The 11,344-nt window shown below is 41.7% G+C and overlaps 1 long non-coding RNA gene across 2 annotated transcripts in view; it reads left to right on the forward strand.

The window, feature by feature from the left end:
* LOC122560058 overlaps positions 1 to 11,344 on the forward strand; it is a 158,784-nt gene that overhangs the window by 61,156 nt on the left and 86,284 nt on the right. For both annotated transcript variants that reach the window (XR_006314631.1, XR_006314630.1), the window contains exon 3: positions 5,451 to 5,545. This is a non-coding gene — a long non-coding RNA (uncharacterized LOC122560058). The remainder of the gene's footprint in view (positions 1 to 5,450; positions 5,546 to 11,344) is intronic.

Genomic DNA, 11,344 nt, shown 5'->3' on the forward strand with positions numbered 1-11,344 from the left:
TTATCAAAGGCCTTTTGGAGGTCTAGGTAGACCACATCCACTGGGTTTCCCCGGTCTAACCTACTTGTCACTTCTTCAAAGAACTCCAACAGGTTTGTCAGGCACTACCTCCCCTTACTAAATCCATGTTGACTTGTTCTAATCCGACCCTGCTCTTGCAAGAATTTAGAAACCTCATCCTTAACGATGGATTCTAGAATTTTATCGAAAATCGAGGTTAGGCTAGTTGGCCTATAATTTTCCATCTTTTGTCTTGATCCTTTCTTGAACAAGGGGGTTACAACAGTGATCTTCCCAACATCCTGGACTTTCCCTGACTCCAGTGACTTTTGAAAGATCTCAACCAACGCCTCCGTTATTTCCTCAGCCACCTCCCTCAGAACTCTAGGATGTAACCCATCAGGGCCAGGAGATTTATCAATTTTAAGACCTTTTAGCTGATGGGTATGAAAGGATAATGGAAATTGAAGGTAAGAAAAAAATTCACCTGGCCACTACTTACCAGTCAGGAGCCCTTCTTCCTAAAATGTCTCTTTTGAATTTGTCTCAAAGTGCAACTCCCACGATACTCCCCGTGTAATGGATCAAGATAAGGCTTCTACTCAAAATTAGGCCTCAAACACTCAGTGTTCAAGTTTTTTTACCTGCTTTGCTGTCTCCCCTCTCCAGTCACTCTAGTTTCAGTTCCTGGCTGTTGATCCAGTTAAGGCTGCTACTTGAACTAGTAGTCATGGTGGTTATGCTGACTTCTCCCAGAATCCTCCTCAGTAGCTTCACACCAATGCCTTCCATTCTTTTTAGAACAGCTTTACAGAACAACTTTGACTAGGTGAGACTTCAAGATTCTTGATTCCAGCCTGGATCGGCACATTGTTCAAACAGTCTACTCTGGAAAAGGAAACAAGGTCTTTTGTTAGCTCTCTGATACACAGAGGAAACTCCTGATGCCTCAACAAGATTTTACCCCAAGAAGTAATCATCTATTCCTCAAGGACATCAGTGAGAATGATGTGATTTTACAAGAATAAAAATCTGACACACTTATCTGGTTTGGCCTATGTGTGACTAGATCCATAGCAATGTAATTGATTCTTAACATCTCCTGGAATTGGTCTTAAAGCTACGGTATTCAAGAACAATTGGGAATGGACAACAAATGATGTCCTGAGCATTGACATCCAAATTCTAAAGAATAAAGAATATTTCAAAATATGTATCATGACATGGAGATAAAGGACATTGCAATGGATATATCAGCTTTAGAAATGAAAACATGAGGCCACACGCTGACAAGCCACTCTTCTGTAATCTGAAATGAACAAATGATAAACATTGATGGTTGTACATATGTGGAATGAACTGCTAGTGGAAGTGATAGATGCAGATACACTTACAACATTTAAAAGCCCTTTGGATGGGTAAATGAATAGGAAAGGTTTGAGGGATATTGGCCAAACATAGGCAAATGGGTTGAAAATTGCAGCGCTGAAAAAGCACAGCAGGTCAAGCAGCATCCGAGGAGCAGGAGAATGCCATTCATGATGAAGGGCTTCAGCCCGTGACCTCGACTCTCCTGCTCCTCAGATGCAGCCTGACCAACTGTATTCTTCCAGGCCACACTTTTTGACTCTGATCTCTAGCATCTGCAGTCCTCACTTTCCCTACATGCAAATGGGACTAGCTTAGTTTGGGAAACATGGTCATCATGGATGAGTTGAACAGAAGGGTCTATTTATGACTCTATGAAAAACCATGACATATTACTTAAGACCAAATGTAGGAGCAGAAGTAGGCCATTCAGCCCATCGTGTCTGCCCTGCTACTCAATGAGATGATGACTGATCTGATAATCTTCAATTCCACTTTTCCTCCTTTCCCTGTACTCCTTGACTCCCTTAGTGTCTCCACTTAAAGTTAAAACCTGGGAAGAACCACATAACATTCAGCAGCCTATTAATACAATGGAGCCAATGAAACCATATAATAAAATTCTAACACAAATATTGCGTAAATTGTGAAACGTTTTAATTTCAAATTGACAAGTGCCACAAACAGATGTATGTATTACGACGAACTCACAACACTGTTTGTGTGTGAACAGGACTGAAAGTGACTTTAGAAATCTGGTACACCAGAAACACAGCACACTGGTCTCAGTAAGCTCTCAATATTACACCTTCTTGAAATGGAGTGGATTTCCAACCTTATTTTAAATAGGCTTGTAACAGATTTTCATTCGGTGCCCATATTGTAATCTACTAGGTGGAAATGCAGAGAGTGTACTTCATTTCTCTTGTATATGTTTAGCTGTCAGGGAGGAACGTCTTAATTTTTAAAAAATGATAATCTCTTCTTACATCTTTTATATGCTTGACTTGTCTTTCAGACAGACTCCAGGCAGGCAATGAAAAATAACGTTTGTGTTCACAAAGAATTGAAGCATAATCTGATTATTTAATGATTCTTTAGTGTAAAACATTTGGATAATGAATATTAAGGGAAAGTCTTTTGAGTTCGGCACAATTCAAGCTCTCTCAATCCGTTTCATCAAGGAGCTGGTGAAATCAGAAGCCAGAAAATGTTGCATATAATTGTGAAATTTTGGGAAGAAAGATCTGAAAGAAATTATATCGCAAGAGAAGAGGAAAAGGCAAACATCAATAATTTACAAGTATTCTTAATTGTTGGAGAAATTGTGGTAACTTTATTCTTACTTCCTCTGGACGAAGGGCATAGTTGATCCACTACTTCTTTTATTTCAGAAATATACTTTATTTGTAAAAGTACCTTAATATACAAAAATATGTTTTGTACATCAGCATTAGAAGAAACAAACATTGGAGTTTGACAATATCTAACAAACAAGGTAGAGCATTTCTTACCTGTTCATGATAATATTTACATATATGTGAGACACCAGGATAGTCTGATAACAGAACAGACCCGCATTTAACTTCGGCAGAAGACCTTAGATGGTGGTCTTTCCCCACTGCACCTTGACGGCAGCTACCCCAAGCTTTAGTGCACTGGACCTTGCCAGTTTGTAACATTCAATTGAGGTCAACTCCTTGCTGAAGCAGACCAAACAGCATCTTTCACTGCGTTGATGGTCCTCCAGGCACAGTCAATGTTTGTCTTAGTGTGCATCCCTGGAAACAGATAGTGTAGCACAGAGTCCTACATCAAGGAGCTACTCAGGACGAATCTCCACATGAACCACTGCATCTCTCTGCAGTCTCTCTTTTCAAAGGCACATCCCAGAAGGAGATGTGTGACAGTCTCTATCGCCATGCAGTCACTTCGAGGGCAGCACTTGGCGGTGCAGAGAGTCCGGATGGACATGGAGTGCCCTTCTCACCACCCGCCAAGAAATGTCATGGTGTTTGTTGGAAAGTTCTGGTGATGAAGCAATCTGCCAAATGACTTTGACAGTCTGCTCAGAGAACAACCCAACAGGATCTATCCTCTATTTTCCCCGCAGGGTCTCAAGGATGCTATGTGCTGACCACTTGCTGATGGACTTGTGGTCAAAGGTGTTTCAAATCTAATCCATAACTTATTTCAAGTTCCATTATTTTAAAATATACTTCCTTCATAAAAATAAGTTTAAATACAAACAGTATATGGTTCAATTCTGTACAGTAGCATATGAAGGAACAAACAAATGTTGGAGTTTGACGCCATCCTACAAACAAATGATTGTTTATTACATGCACACGACTATATGTAGACATATTTGAAGTACCAGGAGGGTCCGATAACTGAATGGATCATTAATCACCATTTGCGCCCCTCTACCAAGATGCTGGCACAAGACATATTTGCCTCCCCCCCCCCCCCCCCCACCCCACTCGTCCACCTTGCACAGGAAGTCCACCTTGCACAGGAATCGTTTCCCCCCCGGGACACCCTGGTCCACTCTTCCTTCACTCCCAACTCTCTTCCACAGCCCCTGCAACTGCAGAAGGTGTAACACCTCCTCCCTCCCCAGTATCCTTGTGCCTAAACATACCTTGCAGGTGAAGCAGCACTTTATCTGCACTTCTCACAATCTAGTCCACTGCATTCATTGCTCACTATGTGGTCTCCTCTACACTGGGGAAATGAAGCATAGACTGGGGAGCACCTTTGCAGAACACCTATGTTCTGCCCGCAAAATAGACCCTGAGCTTCCAGTTGCCTGCTTCCAGTTCCGCTTCACACACCACCCTGTTCCCTGACCAATACCTCTCTCTCAGGCCTTCTACAATGCTCCAGCGACACTCAATGCAAGTTGGAAGAACAGCACCTCATTTTCCACGTGGGGACCCTGCAGCCTTCTGGACTCAATATCAAGTTCGATAACTTTAGGGTTTGGATTCTCCCATGTACTTGCCCCTTCCCCCACACAACAGGTCTTGTTATCACAGTCTGTTATTACACACAACCCATTTTTAGCCACTAACAATCCCCATTAAAAGCTATACACTCTCCTAGCCAGATTGCTATCCACTCCTTTGTCTACCCAACTACTCTACTCTCTCAACTGAAAAGAATAAATGCTGGAGATCACAGCAGGTCAGGCGACATCCATGGAGAGACAACAAGCTAACATTTCAAGTCCAGGTAACTCTTCATCAGAACCGGCATGAAGTCTGAAGGGGCCAGCATTTATTCAATAGTTGGGTACGGTGGAACGTGGAGTGTTAGGGGAGAACGGATGTTGAAAGTTTAGATTAAGTGATAGGAATGTGAAAATGGCAGAACAATAGCTCATTCCTGATGAAGGGTTTTTGCCCGAAAAGTCAATTTTCCCGCTCCTTGGATGCTGCCTGACCTGCTGTGCTTTTCAGAACCACTAATCTTGACTCTAATCTCCAGCATCTGCAGTGCCCACCTCCGCCTAGAACAATAGCGTGTTTAACTGCCAGACTTGAAAGAAGACAGTCTCACTGGAATGGGGGAGTAATCTGCAGGAATTTGTTCCTACATTGTGTTCTTCTCTCTCTTTGGGTTCTATTCCCCCCCTATCGTTTACTTCTTACCCCTTTTCCCCCATCCTATTTTCTGCATATAAACCTGCATATAAGCAGTGGTTCGCACTGCTGCCTCACAGCGCCAGAGACCCGGGTTCAATTCCCGCCTCAGGTGACTGACTGTGTGGAGTTTGCACATTCTCCCCGTGTCTGCGTGGGTTTCCTCCGGGTGCTCCGGTTTCCTTCCACAGTCCAAAGATGTGCAGGTCAGGTGAATTGGCCATGCTAAATTGTCCGTAGTGTTAGGTAGCGGGTAAATGTAGGGGTATGGGTGGGTTGTGCTTCGGTGGGTCGGTGTGGACTTGTTGGGCCGAAGGGCCTGTTTCCACACTGTAAAGTAATCTAATCTAATTGAAACCAACATTTTCCTAGTTACCATCAGTTCTGAGGAAGTGTCACCGGATCCAAAATGTTAACTCTGATTTCTCTCCACAGATGCTGCCAAGCCTGCTGCAATTTCCCAGCATTTTCTGTTTTCGTTCCCCATTTAACTTCGGCAGAAATACCTCAGACAGCGGCCTTCCGAATTGGTGAGTAGTTTCATTCAAAGGGAGGGGGTTGGCTGATGGGAGATAGCAAATTCACTCTTTGTTCTGATGTCACTGATACACAACTATGAAATATTGACTGGCAGGAACAGACCACGTAGATATCAGGCTGACCCCACAACAGATTATCACAGCCATCATGCCTGATCCTGAAAAATGTCATTTGAGAAAAATGTCATTTGTACCTAGTTGCTACCCAAGTCTTGACTTTGGATAATCTCTGATTGGTCTTTTAGAAAAAAGATCCACATGATTCAATGAAAATTAACTACTGATGGACTTGGGAGACTGCCAGAATCAGATCATCTAACCTAATTTCTTCTGAAACATAGCATATTTGCTAAGCTTTCAATGTTATATTAACCCACAGTTACATAGAGATGTTCCTAAATTACTTTACAGTTTCAGAAAGTAGTTAGTAGGAAGCTATTTTAACTGAACATTTTAGAGGCAGTAATTTCTTGATGTGATTATGAAATACCTGTCCTTGTAGATTCAATAAATGCCTTAATATATTTTGAAATTAAAATGTAAAAAAATAACAGATGCTGACGATCTAAAACAAAAACAAAGTTGTTGAGAATCTCAGCAGGTCTGGCAGCATCTGTGGAGAAAGAAAGAGTTAATGATTTGAGTCCATTCTGAGGAACAGTCACTGGACTCAAAACAGTAACTCTACTTTCTGTTCACAGATGCAGCCAGACCTGCTTAGTTTCTTCAGCAATATCTGTTTTTGTTTTAAAACTAAGATCGCATTTTCAGGCATGGAAATTACTCAAAAATTCTTTATTCTGTTCTCAACTTTTTTCAGCAATATAAGCAACATGTTTGAATTAAATTCCACCAAAATGGCTTGCCATTATGAAATTAGGCAGTGGCTTTTTCCTTCACATTCTTTATTTTCCCGTTAAATGTTTGATCATGCCCAGATTTACACTAAAAGCTAGTTAAGCATGTCAATAATTTGTCTCTTTTATTCATTTTTTGATTTTAAGGCTATACCAAATATTAATTATATACATTGGAAATGCTTAAACAAAAATAGTTATTTTTTCAGAAGAACGTGCCACTTTCACTGTATTAGAGAATTACACATTGGTCATGAATCTTTCTAACCATCTTTTCAGCTCATGTTTGCTTACTTATGCAAACTGGATATGATGAGTGGCAGATGGCAATAATTAGTCATTGTCTTTGATACCTTAAAACCCTTCTCCACATCCCACACACTCTCATCATTCCTGAATGCTGTCCTTACCGTACTCTCATTCTCAGACATATATGACACAGTCTCATGGTTTACCATAACATTGGCAGTGGGGTAATGAGTTTTCAGCTTCTTACTAAAAACCACATGTATTCACCCATATTCATTATTTGAAACAAAGGGGATTTGTGCAATGAATAAGTAAAGGATAAAGTGAATGTTTGTTTTAACACTATGTATTTATTTTTAAATATTATAATCAAATTCACTTACATACAATCCTTAATGAAGTAAATTCCTGATAATTGAGCAACGAAACACTAGAGAGTATTCAGCTATTTTTGCCTCTTTCAAAGAGCTTCTTAATACTGCTAATAATTCTTTTTATTCCTGAATTGGCGATTCCTGCCAAATATTTTAAACATTAGTCAAGTGCTTACAGATTTCCCTGCCAGGAGAAATAGAATCTTACCGTCTACTTTATCAAAAAGCACTCATAATTTGAACATCTCCCCTAAATATTCCATTAACCTTGGGTGTGATTCATCAAGTTGTAGAGATTCTGTCACACCTTAAAATTAGTTGGGGGGGGGGGGCGGGGTTGGTGGTGCTGGGAAGCCGGGTGAGGGGGGGACCCAGAGTCTAAATCCCCTATTACTGACAGGTCTTATTTTGGTTAGTAGGGTAAAGGAAACAGGGCGTGACTCACATGTGAGGGGAGCCTGAATACAGCAGGACTATGTGAGCTCAATGCTGAGTTCAAACAGATCCCATTATTCACAGCAACCATAGTGTGGAAGTAATGAGTGTTTACGAGATGTCATAAATGCTCTTGTAGGATAACTGATCTTTGGATATGTCAAGCTATTTAAATGCTTAACCCTTTGAAAACTAAAAATAGCCTGCTGCTTTAATGAGAGTTGAAAAAATTTGAATCAGTGGAGTTGTTTTTTTTTAAATTCATTCAAGGCATGAGAACATCAGTTGCTAGGCCAACATTTACTGCTCATTGCTAATTGCCATGAAAGCTGTAAACAGTGAATCATATTGTTGTAGGTCAGGGGTCACATGTAGGCCAGACCAGGTAAAGTCTAACAAAACACAGGTGAACCAGATAGGTTTTTATGACAATGGACAATGAATACTTGGTCACAATTAGGCCAGCCTTCTTTATTCCAGATTTGTATTCAATTCAGTTTTCGCAATCTGCTGTGGTACTATGTTCCCAGAACGTTAGCCTGTGGTATTAGATTACTCATCAAATGATATTATCACCAATCCACCACCTTCTCCAAACTGTGCTTTTTTTTAAAAAAGAAGGCTGTCTCTCTCTAAGAGTTGACAAAAAGATCTGTTCTAGTTGCTAAAATGGCTGTTTGTTGACATCACCTTGAAGGACGACCATTAGATCATTATTAACACTTGGCTACTTTGATTCATTATCGCTGCAAGAGATTCCAGTTCAGTTTGATTGACAGCACAAATGGGCTGATAAAGGATTAGCTCCATTTGATGTGGGATCATTGATACATGTCAATGGGTTATATAAGACATTTTATATACTCATGCAAACATTTTGAATGGCTTTCATGAACAGAAGTTTTTTTCTACTTGAGTAGAAATGCATATTTAGACCTTCATTAGATCCTGGTGGACATGCAGATTATAAGTGAAAATACTCCACAAAAGCTGGTTTCCCATCACCAAGTCACGCTTTATGAACATGTGCATAGTACATGACACTAACCCACCCCTCTCAGAGCTGGCTCCGAGTGTGAACAGAGCTCCTGACTCTCCTGTTTATATCTGTCAGCCACGACTCTGAAAACTCATATTCTATGATATTCAACTGGCTGACATCATTCCAATCATTACAGGAGAGTAAAGGGTAATCAGTGAGCTTTCAGAAACCATGAAACAAAAGGTATAATTTGGCATTAAATTGGCGTGGGACTATAAATGGTGCATATTGATTTGTACTTGTATGTGAGAGGGTGCAGTTGTGTGAAGGGCTGAGAACTGAGGTAGGCCTGTTAATTAGCCGAGTTTGGCATTCAGCACCTTGGAGAGCTTTGGCCATCTTTGATCAACGTCGGAGTGTGATAGGGTCAACTCCTCCCTGCACCGATTCCCAGCATGTGAATACTGCCATTTCTGCTGAAACAGGTGTGGCAAGCTGGGAAAATTCCTCACTCCTATCATACGACTCATGCTTTAGTAACCACAATGTTAATCTCTTCATAATGCTGAAGTTCCTCGTCCCCGCCGCCCCCCACCCACAATTCTAGTGGATCAGCTTCCTATTCTTTCTAAGTCTTTGACATCCCTCTAATTGTTTAACATGAGTTCCTTGCACTAGAGTCATGGAGTCATAGAGATGTACAGCATGGAAACAGACCCTTCGGTCCAACCAGTCTATGCCGACCAGATATCCCAACCCAATCTAGTCCCACCTGCCAGCACCCGGCCCATATCCCTCCAAACCCTTCCTATTCATATACCCATCCAAATGCCTCTTAAATGTTGCAATTGTACCAGCCTCCACCACTTCCTCTGGCAGCTCATTCCATACATGTACCACCCTCTGTGAAAATGTTGCCCCTTAGGTCTCTTTTATATCTTTCCCCTCTCACCCTAAACCTATGCCCTCTAGTTCTGGACTCCCTGGCCCCAGGGAAAAGACTTTGCCTATTTACCCTATCCATGCCCCTCATAATTTTGTAAACCTCTGAGGTCACCCCTCAGCCTCCAACGCTCCAGGGAAAACAGCCCCAGCCTGTTCAGCCTCGCCCTGTAGCTCAGATCCTCCAACCCTGGCAACATCCTTGTAAATCTTTTCAGAACCCTTTCAGGTTTCACAACATCTTTCCAATAGGAAGGAGACCAGAATTGCATGCAATATTCCAACAGTGGCCTAACCAATGTCCTGTACAGCTGTATAATGACCTCCCAATTCCTGTACTCAATACTCTGACCAATAAAGGAAAGCATTCCAAATGCCTTCTTCACTATCCTATCTACCTGCGACTCCACTTTCAAGGAGCTATGAATCTGCTTTCCAAGTTCTCTTTGTTCAGCAACACTCCCTCGGACCTTACCATTAAGTGTATAAGTCCTGCTAAGATTTGCTTTCCCAAAATGCAGCACCTCGCATTTATCTGAATTAAACTCCATCTGCCACTTTCCAGCCCATTGGCCCATCTGGTCCAGATCCTGTTGTAATCTGAGGTAACCCTCTTCGCTGTCCACTACACCTCCAATGCTGGTGTCATCTGCAAACTTACTAACTGTATCTCCTATGCTCAAATCATTTATGTAAATGACAAGAAGTAGAGAATCCAGCACCAATCCTTGTGGCACTCCACTGGTCAAAGGCCTCCAGTCTGAAAAACAACCCTCACCACCACCCTCTGCCTTCTACCTTTGAGCCAGTTCTGTATCCAAATGGTTAGTTCTCCCTATATTCCATGAGATCTAATCTTGCTAATCAGTCTTCCATGGGAACCTTATCGAACGCCTTACTGAAGTCCATAGAGATCAAATCTACCACTCTGCCCTCATCAATCCTCTTTGTTATTTCCTCAAAAAACTCAATCAAGTTTATGAGACACGATTTCCCACGCACAAAGCCATGTTGACTATCCCAAATCATGGCCTTCAAAATACATGTACATCCTGTCCCTCAGGATTCCCTCCAACAACTTGCTCACCACCGATGTCAGGCTCACCGGTCTATGGCTTGTCTTTACCGCCCTTCTTAAACAATGGCACCACGTTTGCCAACCTCCAGTCTCCCGGACCTCACCTGTGACTATCGATGATACAAATATCTCAGCAAGAGGCCCAGAAATCACTTCCCTAGCTTCCCACAGAGTTCTAGGGCACACCTGATCAGGTCCTGGGGATTTATCCGCCTTTACCCGTTTCATGACATTCAGCACTTCCTCCTCTGTAATCTGGACATTTTGCAAGATGTCACCATCTATTTCCCTACAGTCTATATATTCCATATCCTTTTCCACAGTAAATGCTGATGTAAAATGCTCATTTAGTATCGCTCCCATTTTCTATGGCTCCACACAAAGGCCGCCTTGCTGATCTTTGAGGTGCTCTATTCTCTCCCGAGTTACCCTTTTGTCCTTAATGTATTTGTAAAAACTCTTTGGATTCTCCTTAATTCTATTTGCTAAGGCTATCTCATGTCCCCTTTTTGCCCTCCTGATTTCCCTCTTAAGTACACTCCTACTTCCTTTATACTCTAAGGATTCACTCGATCTATCCCGTCTATACCTTACGTATGCTTCCTTCTTTTTCTTAACCAAACCCTCAATTTCTTTAGTCATCCAGCATTCCCTATACTTACCAGCCTTCCCTTTCACCCTAACAGGAATATACTTTCTCTGGATCCTCGTTATCTCATTTCTGAAGGCTTCCCGTTTTCCAGCCATTCCTTTATCTGCGAACATCTGCCCCCAATCAGCTTTCGAAAGACCTTGCTTAATACCGTCAAAATTGGCCTTTCACCAATTTCGAACTTTTAGATCTGGTCTATCCTTTTCCATCATTATTTTAAA

This window comes from Chiloscyllium plagiosum, chromosome 20, assembly GCF_004010195.1.
Source record: "Chiloscyllium plagiosum isolate BGI_BamShark_2017 chromosome 20, ASM401019v2, whole genome shotgun sequence".
NCBI lineage: Eukaryota > Metazoa > Chordata > Chondrichthyes > Orectolobiformes > Hemiscylliidae > Chiloscyllium > Chiloscyllium plagiosum.